The sequence below is a fragment of the Echinops telfairi genome, unplaced genomic scaffold (genome assembly GCF_000313985.2).
Source record: "Echinops telfairi isolate 266 unplaced genomic scaffold, ASM31398v2 ScPeMD7_44;HRSCAF=162, whole genome shotgun sequence".
NCBI classification, from domain to species: Eukaryota; Metazoa; Chordata; class Mammalia; order Afrosoricida; family Tenrecidae; genus Echinops; species Echinops telfairi.
In genome coordinates this window covers 10,591,447-10,605,120 of record NW_022103942.1, presented here as the reverse complement: position 1 = coordinate 10,605,120, position 13,674 = coordinate 10,591,447, and positions in this window count along the sequence as shown.

Below are 13,674 nucleotides of genomic sequence, written 5' to 3'. Positions count from 1 at the left end.
CCTCCCATGTTAACATTTTCATCATTATTTTGCTTCAGTCCTATCTATATCTCCTCCATTAGTATATATCTAGTAGCTCTATCTTCTGTCAATTCCCCTTAATTTTTGTTCCTTGTGACAAGCAATGTTTTTACACCTCTCAGTACTGTGGATGCTGAGCTTTATGAAAGATGTAGAGTTTTCATTTCCAGCTGTGAAATTAGTACAAGAGAGAACTCAATGGGAAGACTTTATCTAGTGCTCAGTTGTGGCAGCTTGCAGAGGGAAAATACTAAAAGTAAAACTCTTTGCTCAAAATGACATAACTAACTAAATCCAAGATACTCTCTGGACATGAAATATGCAGCTATATTATTTGGATTCCAATGTGTTACCAAGGAGCCCTGGTGGTATAACTGTGAACAGAAAGATCAGCAGTTGGAACCCACTCAGAATCTCTGTGAGAGAAAAAGATAGGACAATCTTTTTCTCTGGAGGCAGTTCCACTATGTCCTATAAGGTCATACGGACTTCATGGCCAATGTGTTACACAATATTTGCAGGCAGCTTTTGTTTGGACAAAAGTTTTATATAGCTTGACCTGAGCATAAGTAGAATTTGGATGACTCAAAATGTAGGGTTGACAAACTACAGTCTCCAGGACAAAGTGTCTCACTCCTTTTTTCTTTGTTTTGTTTTTAAAAGCATTTTATTGAAATTCAGTTATGGATATTTTTAATGTGTTACCTGTGACTAATGCTACAATGACTGAGTTTAACATTTGTAACAGAGATTTGTGTGGCCTGCAAAACACATTTACAATGTGACCCCAGGGGTAGTCTGAGGGTCTGAATGTGAAACTGGTTATCTTTAATACATATAGAAGGAATTATATTTCTAAATAAATCCTCACCTTTAAATCTGTGACATTCATATCAGCAAATGAAGGTCCCCAAAGTTTAAACCATCCATATCATTATGTTAACCTTATTTGGGGGAGGCAGCTCTTCCCCAAGCCAATGTTGAGGCTCATCTAAAACACTGTATCAAGTAGGGATTCACTGCTCAGTTTTCACTGGCCATTTTTCCCCATAAGTCGATTTCCAAGTCCTTCTTCCCTAGTTTTCTTAATTTGAACCTTTTTCTGAAACCTATCTACCATGAGTAAACCTGCTGGTATTTGAAATACAGGCAGCATAGATTCCAGCAACACAGAAACACGTAAGTCACCACAGTATAACAAACTGACACAGACAGGTGGTGCTATTGTTTCACTACTCATTCATTCTGTATAATAGCAAATAATCTGAGAAGCAGGACTGTATGATGAGGATTCATTAACAATCTGCGATATATGCTGTCATAACATTGCCTGCTGGAAAGATAAGAATACTTGGAGCACTGATTGATGAAGATTAAAGGATACAGTTTTCAGTGTGGATTACATCTCACTGTAAACCAAACAACCATCCTCACAACTAAAACAATAGACAATGTGATAGATGGAGGAAAGGGTTAAGTTGCCAATGATGTCGTTTTTCTTGGCTCCACAATCAATGCCCATGGAAACAGCAGTCAAGAAATCTGAAAATGTATCCACATTGGGTAAAACTGCTGCAAAAGACCATTTGAAAACATAAATGAGTAAAGTTGTCACTTTGAGGACTAAGGTGTGCCTGACCTAGGCATGATATTTTCAATTACATCATATCCATGTGAAAACTTGACAGTGACAAGGAAGACTGAGAAGAATTAGTGCGTTTGAATTATGCTATTGGCAAGGAATACTGGACTGCCAGAACTAACTAATCTGTTAGAAGAAGCACAGCCAGGATGCTTCTTAAAAACACCTAGTGGGACTTATTCTCAGATATTTGGGGCATGTTATCCGGAGGCACCAGTGTCTGGAGAAAGACATCCTATTTGGCAATGGATAGAGTCAGTAAAAAAAAGGAAAACTCTTCGTGAGATTGATTTAGACAGTTGCTACAACAATGGGCTTACATATAACAATTGCAAGGATGGCCAGGACCAGGCAGTGTTTTACTCTGTTTTATAGGGATTCTATGAGTTGGAATCTAACAACAACAGTTGAGACTTAGCTTATTTGATAATTTTTCTATTTTTCCAATGAATCTCAAGGTGGTGAAAAAGCAATGCGATTGAGCCACGTTTTTAAGGAGAGGTGTTGCTGGGAAGCTGGGAATCAGTTCAGACTCCTCGTGACCTCATGTAACAAAGGAGAACTGCTAGGATTTCTAGGCTGGGATCTTTAGGCGATTTGATTTGTAGAGTCTTCTTCAATGAAGTGGTTGGATGGGTTTTGATTAGCAGTCGAGTGCTCACCATTGTGCCACCAAGGGTGAATGGAAAACAAAAACAAGATAATTTATGGAAAATCAACTTAGCAAATTTTTCCGAAGATAGTCATGATCAGAATAAATGAAAAAGCAGTTAATTTCATAAACTTGTGAGGTTATCTTGATAGCCACAGTAAATTAAGTGTTAACATTTATAACGTATATAGGTTATAGCTATATAAATTTATATATATTATATCTATATCCAAACTATAAGTTAACTGGTTCAATTCAAGTTCTTCCCCACTTGCCCTTTTTCCTCTGTACACTAGGAAACTGAGGGAATTGTAGCAAAAATTAAGGATTTGGGCCCATTACCTACCGATAATTTGGCTAAATGTCTAATTGCCTTGATGATCCCCCTTAACAGTCACCATTACATGCTTTCCAGCTAGTTTCAGGGAAGTTTCTAGAACAATCAATTATTCCAGGGAAACTATATGGGGTTCTCAATAAACAAAATTACTAATAACATTTTTGGTGTAGTTCCAAAATCTGGTGTCCCTTTGGGACTTGAGAGGATTAAGAGTTAAGGGGTGGGTCTAGTCTGTCAATTGGGTCATAGCCAATGAGGCCTCTATGTGGGCATGGCCTTCTCCTGAGAATTCTGGGAAATCGGTATTTTCCTCGTTGGGAGCCATAGACACCTCCCTCTCCCTGCTCACTCCCTGAGAGACATTGCAGCTGACAAGACAGATGAAACTACTCTAGTGCCATGAGCTGGAGAAGCCACATGGACCTAACCTGATACAACCAGACCCCTGAAGCGGGAGAAGCCATGTAAAGACCCCTGCCAGTGTGGAGATGCTTACAATGCCACTGGATCCAAAGACTCTCTACCCACTGGCCTGTGATCATTCTGCATTCAGCATCATCGTATGTGTTTCATGAGTCTGAAGAGGACTTTATAGATTGGTATCGGACATGTGGGTTAATATTGGACTTATGGGCTTAGACTGGACTGGATAGGGATACATGTGCGTCTCCCTGGATTTGTTTCTCTAGTCTCCCCAGACTAACAAAACATTACTTACTCTATCAGGGATGTATAAATAATACATGTTTATTGAGTGCTTTGAACTGTGCGAAAATATAGATGATGGGAGGATAAACAAGATTGCATAATAGGAGATAGAAGGCTCAAAGAAAAAAGTGTGAATAGTTTGACAACAAATTGTTTAAAGAGGTCAAAGAACAGCCATGTGCAGATAATTTAAAGGCCTTGATCTCTGTGCAGAGAGAATAATAGATCTATCCTTCCCATCCTGGCATTAAATGCTTCAATCACTTTGGAAAGGACCTGAGTCATGTGCAATTTTCATACTTCAGTCCATGATTTATGTGTTAGAACTCTCAGTGTTCTTACTGCAGGTACGTAAAGGTGTGCTATAATTACACACATGCTTTTCTTAATGAGTTATATAGCAAATATAACTATGTAGTTATATATGAGTTTTTAAAACTCATATATGGAAATTTAACATTGAAAATAAAATGATAAATGATTTATGACACAAACCTGTTTAGTTTTTTGGGGGGGGGATTTAAAATATTTGCAAATTATTAGCATACCCTGTTTCCCTGAAAGTAAGACATCCCCCGAAAATAAGACCTACTTACAGTTTTGCCTCTTGCTGAAATATAAGGCATCCCCTCCGAAAATAAGGCCCCCAAAAGCTACCGTAACTCTGGACTCTGGACCTTAGTGGCGGGTGCCACCACGCAGCTCACTGTTGACCTCAGTGCAGCCGGAGCAGACAGGAAGTGCGAGGTCTCTTTTAATAAAACAATAACAATAAATGTGTACCATATTCTTCTTCATGGAAAAATAAGACATCCCCTGAAAATAAGAACTAGCTCAACTTGGGGAGCAAAAATTAATATAAGACACTGTCTTATTTTCGGGGAAACAAGGTAGCATTATTAAATACAAATCCATCACAGAAATCATAATGCAAGATATGTGTGACATTTAATGGTATGTGTCAACTTGACTAGGCAATTGCTATCAGTGTTTTGACAGACCTTCCATTTGTGATCTGATGTGAGCGATCCATCAATTGAAAAGGAAATTTCCTTAGGGGTGTGACCTGCCTCCAATATGGATGGAGGCAAATGGATGCTCTGACAAAATTCTCTTTCTTTCTAAGCCCTGAACTCTCTTTTTCATCTAACCTCTGCTTCTTGGGGCATAAGCTTGAAGAAGTCTCTGGCTTCCCACCTGACCTACAGATTTTGGATTAGCTGAGTCCAACAACCCCCATCATGGTTGCTAACCCGCACATGTTGGATTTGTCAGCTCCTGAAGCCATGTGAGCTAGTAAGAGTTATTAGCCTGTTGAATTCTCATGACTTTAAGACTTTTCAACCTCCAGAGTTGCTTGAATCACTTCCTCATAATTTTGTGAGTTTTCCTCTATATATATGTATATACTTCATTGGTTTTGCTTTTCTAAATCACCCATTCTATATCCTTGTTGTAATGAGATGTTGAAAAATTGTGTGTATACATATATATAGATTTAAAATTCATAATTTTCAATAGCTGATTTGGGGGAAGTAAATTGCTAGGCCTTATTTTTTTTCTTTTGAAGTAACTCCAAATGGCCCCTAACCCTAGCCTTTGTGTTAGTAACCAAGCATGTTAGCCAGAGAATATTAAAAGAAGCATATATATTTGATGTGACCCACCTATGTCATTTTGGTACAATGAAAATAGATAGATAAAATTATTTATGCTGTGCAAAATGCTATCTGGATATAGTAATAAGAAGCTAATATCTAAAATTAAGAATGAAAAAATAATTAGGTATAATAAGGAACAGGAAATTTGAAGAAAGATACCTGAAAAAAGTGACCAAATAATCATCAAATGTGAAATCATTTATAAGCATAAATATATTTCTTAGATATACCTCATAGTATCAATGAATCTGGAGGACAATATGCTGACTGAAATTACTCACACACAAGGATAAATATTGTATGAGATCATTATAGTAGAAAGACAAGAAAAGGTTTTCATGTGGCCAAAAGTATATATATTTGATAGGTAGCTGGGGTGGGAGGGGATGGAAGGGCAAATCACTGGCTAGAGGGTAGGCACATAATTACATTTGGTGACCATATTGCAGTAAAAAATCCTGGTAAAAATGATGGAGTCTTGGAGGCAGAGGAAGACACTGCAGGGAGTGCAAGTATTAAGTGTTGTTATGTACCCAGTCTTGCAACAACAGTGGTCTATGAGTGGATGCTTAACTAGACATGCAGGCTCAACAAGTGTGGGAAGGATAATGGAAGTATATCCACAAATGTATATAGGTTTGATAAACAATATTTATACGAGTAGTTAGGTGTTTTGCAAATATATCCATGAATGCAGTACAGCATACAAGGTAAAAAGTTGTGCAATTTCTTAGATATAACCCCAAACCTTGAAATGTCAAGATCACAATCTCAGGGAACACCCAGATAAACTGGCATAATATAGTTCACAAAGACAATGTTCGATATTCTATTTTGGTGAATAGCATCTAGGGCATTATGAGAGAGTGAACAACCAACTAAGCTACAACTATTGGTTTCTTCCTGTCTGGAGGAAAAAAGAGTGGAAGAAAAAAGAAGACGTATGGAAACAATTAGACCAATGAACTAATGACCTACACACACAGTCTCCAGGATCCTGAGACCAGAAGAATTAGACACTGCCACTGCAAACTGCTCTAAAAGGGATCATATTAGAAGATACTGGATAGACTAGGAAAATAATGTGGATCAAAACTAAAAATTATAGAAAACACTAGGCTTAATGATGAAACCCCCAAGACTATAGCTGTTAGTCATCTTCCAGGTCTGGAAATGAACTCACTTCCCTGACTCAGTATTCAACCAAACAATACAGGCTACAAAGGAAAAAATAGCACTACAGATGTATGCACATCTTAGAATAATTAAAATTTAGAGACAAAAACACCCAAGGTCATGCCTCAAAAATGTGAGTCTGAAACATTGTTACCAAGTTCTCACATGCTTAGATATTTAGGAAATGTAAAATAGTACTCTAATATTAGATTAAAATTCATTTATGTTGTCACATTAATTAAACATGATTTTTTTACCTTTTTCCTCTGTTTTTGCTATTTGTAATTAATAAAGGTATTTTGAATATATTCTGGATCTGGAATATAGATATATATAGAAACAACATTAAACAAAATTTAATATCAAAATAATAATTTTCAAGACTAAGGTAGTTCCCAATTTATAATCAGGATTCTTTATGAAATTTGAACTTTAATTTCCATTTTCTCCTTCTCTTTTTGTTCTCCAATGTCTGAAGCATTTCTAATGTTCTCTGTTGGAAATCATTTATCAGTTTAATGAACACATTCAAGGAAGGCTAACCATAGGGGAGGAGGAGGGATGATCTGATTCTTTTATGGCACGCATAGTATAACTACCCATCTTTCAGTATATCTGACAGACTCCAAACATTAAATTAACTGAAATGAAAACCTCATTCTGAAATGTGATATCCCATACATATCAAATAGTCTGTGAAATGCCTTAGATTTTTATGTCCAAATCCATTAAACATACTGCAGAGAAAAGTATAGCAAATGCATGGCTGAATATATGCTCATAGAAAGCTTCCATACTTTGTTAACTTCATAGCTGAATTGATCCACAGGGTGCAAGGCAAAGCACAGAGTGTAGTAAATGGCCTGGCAAAGTCAGAACTGAAATTGCATTCTAAAGGAAATCGCGACATTGGGAAGAAGCTCAAAATCAGAGTCATTTTCTATTTTGTGATTTTTCTGCTGTTCGTAAGACTCTAAGTATGTGGAAATGAAGCTTGTAAAGCGATTGCTGCTCAGAGGCAATTCCAGTTGTTGGAATGATGAGGTTTTCATAAAGACAAGACTTGGATGGAAGCCTTTTCAAGCATCCCTTCCATGATTGTTTGTGTAGCTTCTTATAGATCCTAAAGAGCTTTGCTAGATCACAAAGAAGCTTCCTACACTATTCAGTTATTCTATTGTTATCTTCAAACTTCAACAAGTTTCAATGCCACACACAGAAAAAAAATTTTTTCTTTCTTTTTGTCTTGATGAAGGACCATGTACAACTATCTAACGTCAGTGGCAAGAAGTTAATAGCGATGAACTAGAATAAAATTAAATGTCACCACATCTTATTATTCTCTAAAAACCTTCTTAGTAGATAGGACATGTTCAGAAAGCTGTAAAATGTGCCCTTTGCTTATAAGAAAAGGTCATTTATTTGCTAACAAATTGTAATAGGTTACTCATAAATGATCATATCAGTGACTGAAATATGGTGCCTTATATAGATTAAATATTACTACAATTACTTTGGTCCTGACTAGTGATTACTTTTATGTTAATAAGAAGTATTCTAAATGTTTCAAAGATTGCACATATGAACATAAATTCATGAGCCAAATAAAATGAGTCTTAGGATCAACAAAATCACATTGTTTCACCTGCACAGCTTTTGTTTCAAATCTACACACTTAATTTAGCATGACTACAGACATAGTGATTATTATACTATAGAGACATACAAAAACCTTTGGAACTACAGTAGACATGATGGGCAGCTAGGAAGTATACAAGGAAAGGTTTTTATAATGTGTATACTTTAAGCAATATTTTCTAAAACAGACATCATAGAAAGGCAGCTGGAAACCAGAGGCACTTTCTTCAGGTACTGCTCTTTGTAAGATTCACTTTCCACACCTGTTGGTCGTAAAAAATGAAGATGGGATAATTTCAGTTTAAATAAAGGAAAAGATAAAAATCAGTGACTTGTTTCATAAGTGGCAAGATGACTTCAAGTCTGATAAAACACTTCAAGGAAGCAAAGACATTAAGATATCCAATAATGCCCTCATTGATGATTTTTAAAAATATTCCCTCATGATTGAAAAACTGAGGAATATAAGAGAAAATGTGATATTTTACACAATAATCCATACATAATTGTCATGGTTCAAAATATTTTCTTGTGATCCTTCCCTCTTTCAAATTTCATAAACTATCTATGAAGACACCAAAATAGATTTTTTAAATTAATAGCAACCTGCTCTCCAAATAAACAAATAAAACATTTATATTATCTATTGCCAGAATCAGAATGTCTACTAATAATAGAAGTACAGATGAAATTACTTATACGAAAAACAGATACAGATAAATCATGCAATTCAGGTAGATAGGGACTTTAAGAAAGAAAGAACAGCTGCTCCCTTTGGAATACGTAATATTTTTTAGAAAAGACAGGTGTTACATAAACATACTAATCTATTTGCTAGATACTACAGACTTTCAAGGAATGCAGTTATCCTTCTTCTTATTCCCAAAGGCCATTGAAATCAGAAAGATAGTGCTGGTATATTGCAAACAAGAGAAAGTGCAGTCAAATAAGTAAGTCAGAGATCATCCTAGGTTGGTGTGCTGGTGTGGGGATATAAAATTTCTGTAGGACATGCTAAGAATTTGTTTTCCACGTACATCATAGGTTTAGATTGATTTTTTTTTAAAAAAACAGCTTTAAGTAGAAGCAAAGTAGTGTCTATCAATATGACAACTTTGCTATAATAAACAATTTAGACAGTGAAATTGGAATGTGACCCAGGCAATCAACCTTTGTCACCTATTGTTTTGATTGTTTTTAAAGCTGTTTCAATTGTTTACTCAAAAGTATTTTAAACTGTATTTTAACTGCATTTAAGTGCTGCATTCCAGATAAAATATTTTGAAAAGAAAACAAATGAAGATTGTTCCTGTTTAATTATGAGCTTCATATTATGTGAAAATGTTGATTTCCCACTAAGTAACAATATATGCACTTTTATTGTAATTATATGACATTTATGGTTCCATTCTCAACCACATTTCCTCTTTTAAGACAAACACTAGACCTACATCTCTTTTATCATTCTAGTATGAAAACACAAGAAAAGAAAGTCCTACAAGAACTAGAAGAAATGTATTTTAGAACTAAGGAAATAGGAACTTCTCCTGAAGGCTCAGAAAACACATCATCCAGAAGTTATTTCATACAAAGAGGAAATTAAATAAAAACATACCTGGTTGACATTTCAATAAGATGGCAGGAAACATAACCTCTATGAACTAAGTAGAGAAAGCCATAAAGATAAGATTAAGGACCTTAATCTGCAAAGAAACTAAAGTTAAAAGATTGACTAATTTATATGGAGATCAGAGGGTTGATATTCAGTCTCAGAATTATAGGTTTCTTTGGACAATAAATAAAAGTTATTGGGAATAAATACTCAAACTTCTAACTGGAGTTTTTTCCTAGCGTGAAAACAACCATATGCGTACAGATTGATAGGTTCCTTACTACATTATTAAAATAAGGTAAGTATCTAGCTACACACCGGAAATATTTTTATACTTCAAAAGAAAATTAGAGTATTTCAAAAAATATAGCAGGATAAAAAATATATGCTACATACATTAGATAAAATTTAGCTGATTTTACACGTTCATGCAACCTTAAACAACAGAAAAGTAAAGCGAAACAGGGTGCATATATATTGTCTACCCTTTTTTTCATTTATGTTCCTAGCACACTCCCTTTAGTAACAGCATTACTTGTATCCAAACAAAAACTAAAAAGACTCCCTGTCATTGAGTCGATGCTGACTCATAATGACCTCATAGGACAGGGCAGAAGTCACCCTATGAGTTTTCAAGACTGAAATATGTTACAAGAGTAGACGCTCCATCTTTCTCCCATTACTTACATCGACTACTGCTCACTGTGCTGTGGAACTGGAGATTACACGATTACTAAATATTCCTAGAGTAAGTTTTCAGTGATTATAGTTGTTGATGTTAGGTGCCATCCAGTCAGTTCCAACTCATAGCAACCCTATGCACAACAGAAGGAAACACTGCACTGTTAGGCGCCATCACAATCGTACCGATGCCTGAGCCCATTAGTGCAGCCACTGTGTCAATCCATTTTGTTAAGGGTCTTCTTTGTTTTATTGCGACCCTCTACTTCACCAAACGCAATTTCTTCCCCAGGGATTGGTCTCTCCTGATCATATGTCCGTAGTAAATGAGAAGAAACCTTGCCATCCTTGTCTCCAAAGAGCACTTTGGCCTTACTTCTTCCAACACAGATCAATTTGTCTTCTCCAGCTCCAAAATACAAATGCATCTATTCTTCTACAGTCTTCCTTATTCATTGTCCAACTTTCACATGTATGTGAGGCAACAAATACTATGCCTTGGGTCAGGTCCACCTTAGTCCTCAAAGTAACATCTTTCATTGCTCTTCAATAATCTAAAGGTGTCTTGGGCAGCAGATTTACCTAATGTGATACGTCTTTTGATTTCTTGACTGCTGCTTCCATGAGTATTGATTGTGGATCCAAGTAAGACAAAATCCTTGACAACTTCAAACTTTCCTCAATTTATCATTATGCTAACTATCGGTCCAATTATGAGGATTTTGGTCTTCTTTGCATTGAGTTTTAATCCATGCTGAAGGCTTCAATCCTTGATCTTCATCAGCAAGTGCTTCAATTCCTCCTCACTTTCAGGAAGCAAGGCTGTGTCATCTGCATTCCGCAGGTTGTTAAGAAGCCTTCCTCCAATCCTGATGCCTCGTTCTTCTTTATATAATCCAGCTTATCTCATGATTTGCTCTGCATATAGAGTGGACAAATACGGTGAGTGGATATAACCCTGATGCACACCTTTCCTGATTTAAAACCGTAGAACAAGTAGTCCCTTGTTCTATGTGTACAGCTGCTGCCTGTTGATCCATGTACAAGTTCTGAATGAGAACAATGAAATGTTACCAAATTCCTGTTCTCCTCAAGTTTATCCACAGTTTATTATGGTCCACACATGTGAATGCCTTTGCATAGTCAATGAACCACAAGTAAATATCTTTCTGGTATTCTCTGCTCTACGCCAAGATCTATCTGACTTCAGCAATGATAGCCCTGGTTCCAAGTCCTCTTCGGAATTCAGCCTGAATTTTTGGCAGTTCCCTGTCAAGGTGTTGCTGCCAGCATTGTTAGAAGTTCTTAAGCAAATTTTACTGTATCTCAGGCAACGTTCTACTTCCTTGGTTTAAGCTTTCAGAAATTGGAACTGTTTTTAAGATGTGCATAAGCTTTTCAACAGCTTGTTCCTCCAAAGTGGGGAGCCCAGTCCTTCCTCACTGTCTGTTTCTAGACTGGAAGCTCCGCTGAAACCTGTTCACTTTGGGTGACCCTGTTGGCATTGGAAATACCGGTGACATCGCTTCCAGCATCACAGCAACACACAAGCCACCACAGTATGGCCAACGAACAGACAAGTGGTGGCTCTCTGAGTGGAGAGTGTGATTCAGACACCTGATAAAGTAGAGTGGTGTCAAAAAAGAGGAAGGCCCTCCAGTAGATGGATTGACACCATCGGTACAACAATGGGTGTAATCACAGGAACAATTGTAAGCGTGGCTTAGAATCCGACAGTGCTTCAATCTGTTGTGCATAAGGTCGCTATGGGACAGAACCAAGTTGATGGCCCTAACAATGACAACACTAGCCCCTGCAGCCACATAAGCTAGAAGAGATTGTCAGTGTTTTGTCTGATCCAAGATTTTGGGCATTGCCAGCTGCATAGTTGCACAGTCCTTTCTGCATAAAGTTGTGAGCCATTTCTCTGAAATAAAGTTCTTTCTCTTTTTTTATGCTCTTTTTGCTCCTCTAAAGGACCCACACACATAGTATATTCAATAAGTATTATGGATTTGCAATCAAATTAATCAAGCAGGCTTCTATTTGGTATTGAGAGAAAAAGAGGTTAGCTTATTTCCTGGCATTGTTTATTTATTTCTTCAGTAATAAATTGTATATTTTGTGACTCACAGGATACAGCAGTATTAAATATTCATAAAGGTCAAGTATTAAAACCAATAATATGAAGTATATAACATGTTTCACGTCTCTGAAATGCACATTTCAGATCGTTAGTTCTGTATTCTACAGTCTATACTTCTAATCAAACCCCCCAACAGCTTACTCCCTTGTTCCTTGATTTCCCTTCTCCCTCCTGTCGGTTACTCTCTCCAGTCTTCCGAGGTCAACATTCTTTAACCAAATAGCCTATTTTAAAAAATCATTCCTCCTCCACCATCATCCCCTTTGGCAAGCCACAAAGTCTGTTTAATTGATTTATGCTATTTAATTTGAAATCCCCATAATGCATATGATGAACTACCAAAATATTTCTTAAAATGCATGTTTATTTTCCCAGAAATATTTATTGTCTTAATATATACTGAGAGCAGTCCTGATCTTATTCTCTATTCTGAGACAATTATATGCTTTCTAAAAGTTATAGTTTTCCCAGGTATCAGAATAAGAAGATAAGCATGCCTTCTATTCAAGAATAAAAAACCCTCAGACTTTAGGGAAGACTTGGCTAACACAGTCACACTTGAGTTGTATTCTTTCACATATATAGCCAGATAAACATTTCAAAAGAGTATTCTTATATCCTATGGAGCAGAGTTTCAATGTAATCTATTCATTGATCTTCTGTTGTTTAGTAGAATGAACAGCAAAAGCAATAAAATGTCTGATTTTTACTTGGAACCTAAGGAGACCCGCTATTATTTGTTTAGAACCTGAACTTTAGAAGTACTTTTTAAATTCTTGATTTTTTGTTCATTTTAACAAAGAAACGATGTCAAACATCTCTGATGGGGGTACTAGGAGTGTAGGATCAATGCTTCAGTGGTAGGAGCGTGTCTTACCCTGCGAAGTTCTTTTGGTATGTGTGCATTTCTCTCTTTCCTTTGCTCTGTTTGTTTTTACCCAAAGGAAATGACTGTGGTTTACTTTGTAATCCATTGACATAAAGCACACCTCTAACAATACAGTCTTGAGAAAACCCCGAAAGCCTCCTTTCGATCATCTGGACAGACCTATTTATGAATCATGCAACACTTTATTAGCAAGGTGGTATGAGCGCTTATACATGGGTTCTACTATTTTCTCAACCCACAAAAGAGTATATAAATGGACAATATTTAAAGCATACCTTAGTTATTCATTTAAGTTTTTCTATTAACTTCCACAAATCACCATAGCATTGTAAGAATTGGTGAAAATATTTACACAGTACTTTGTAATACTTGGAAGTTAAAAAAAATGTATAAAGTGTTTCATTTAGTCTTTATAACTAGCACCATCCAAGTAATTCTTTTTTTTTTTTAATCAATTTATTGGGGCTCATACAATTCATCACAATATATAGATCAATTGTGTAAAGCA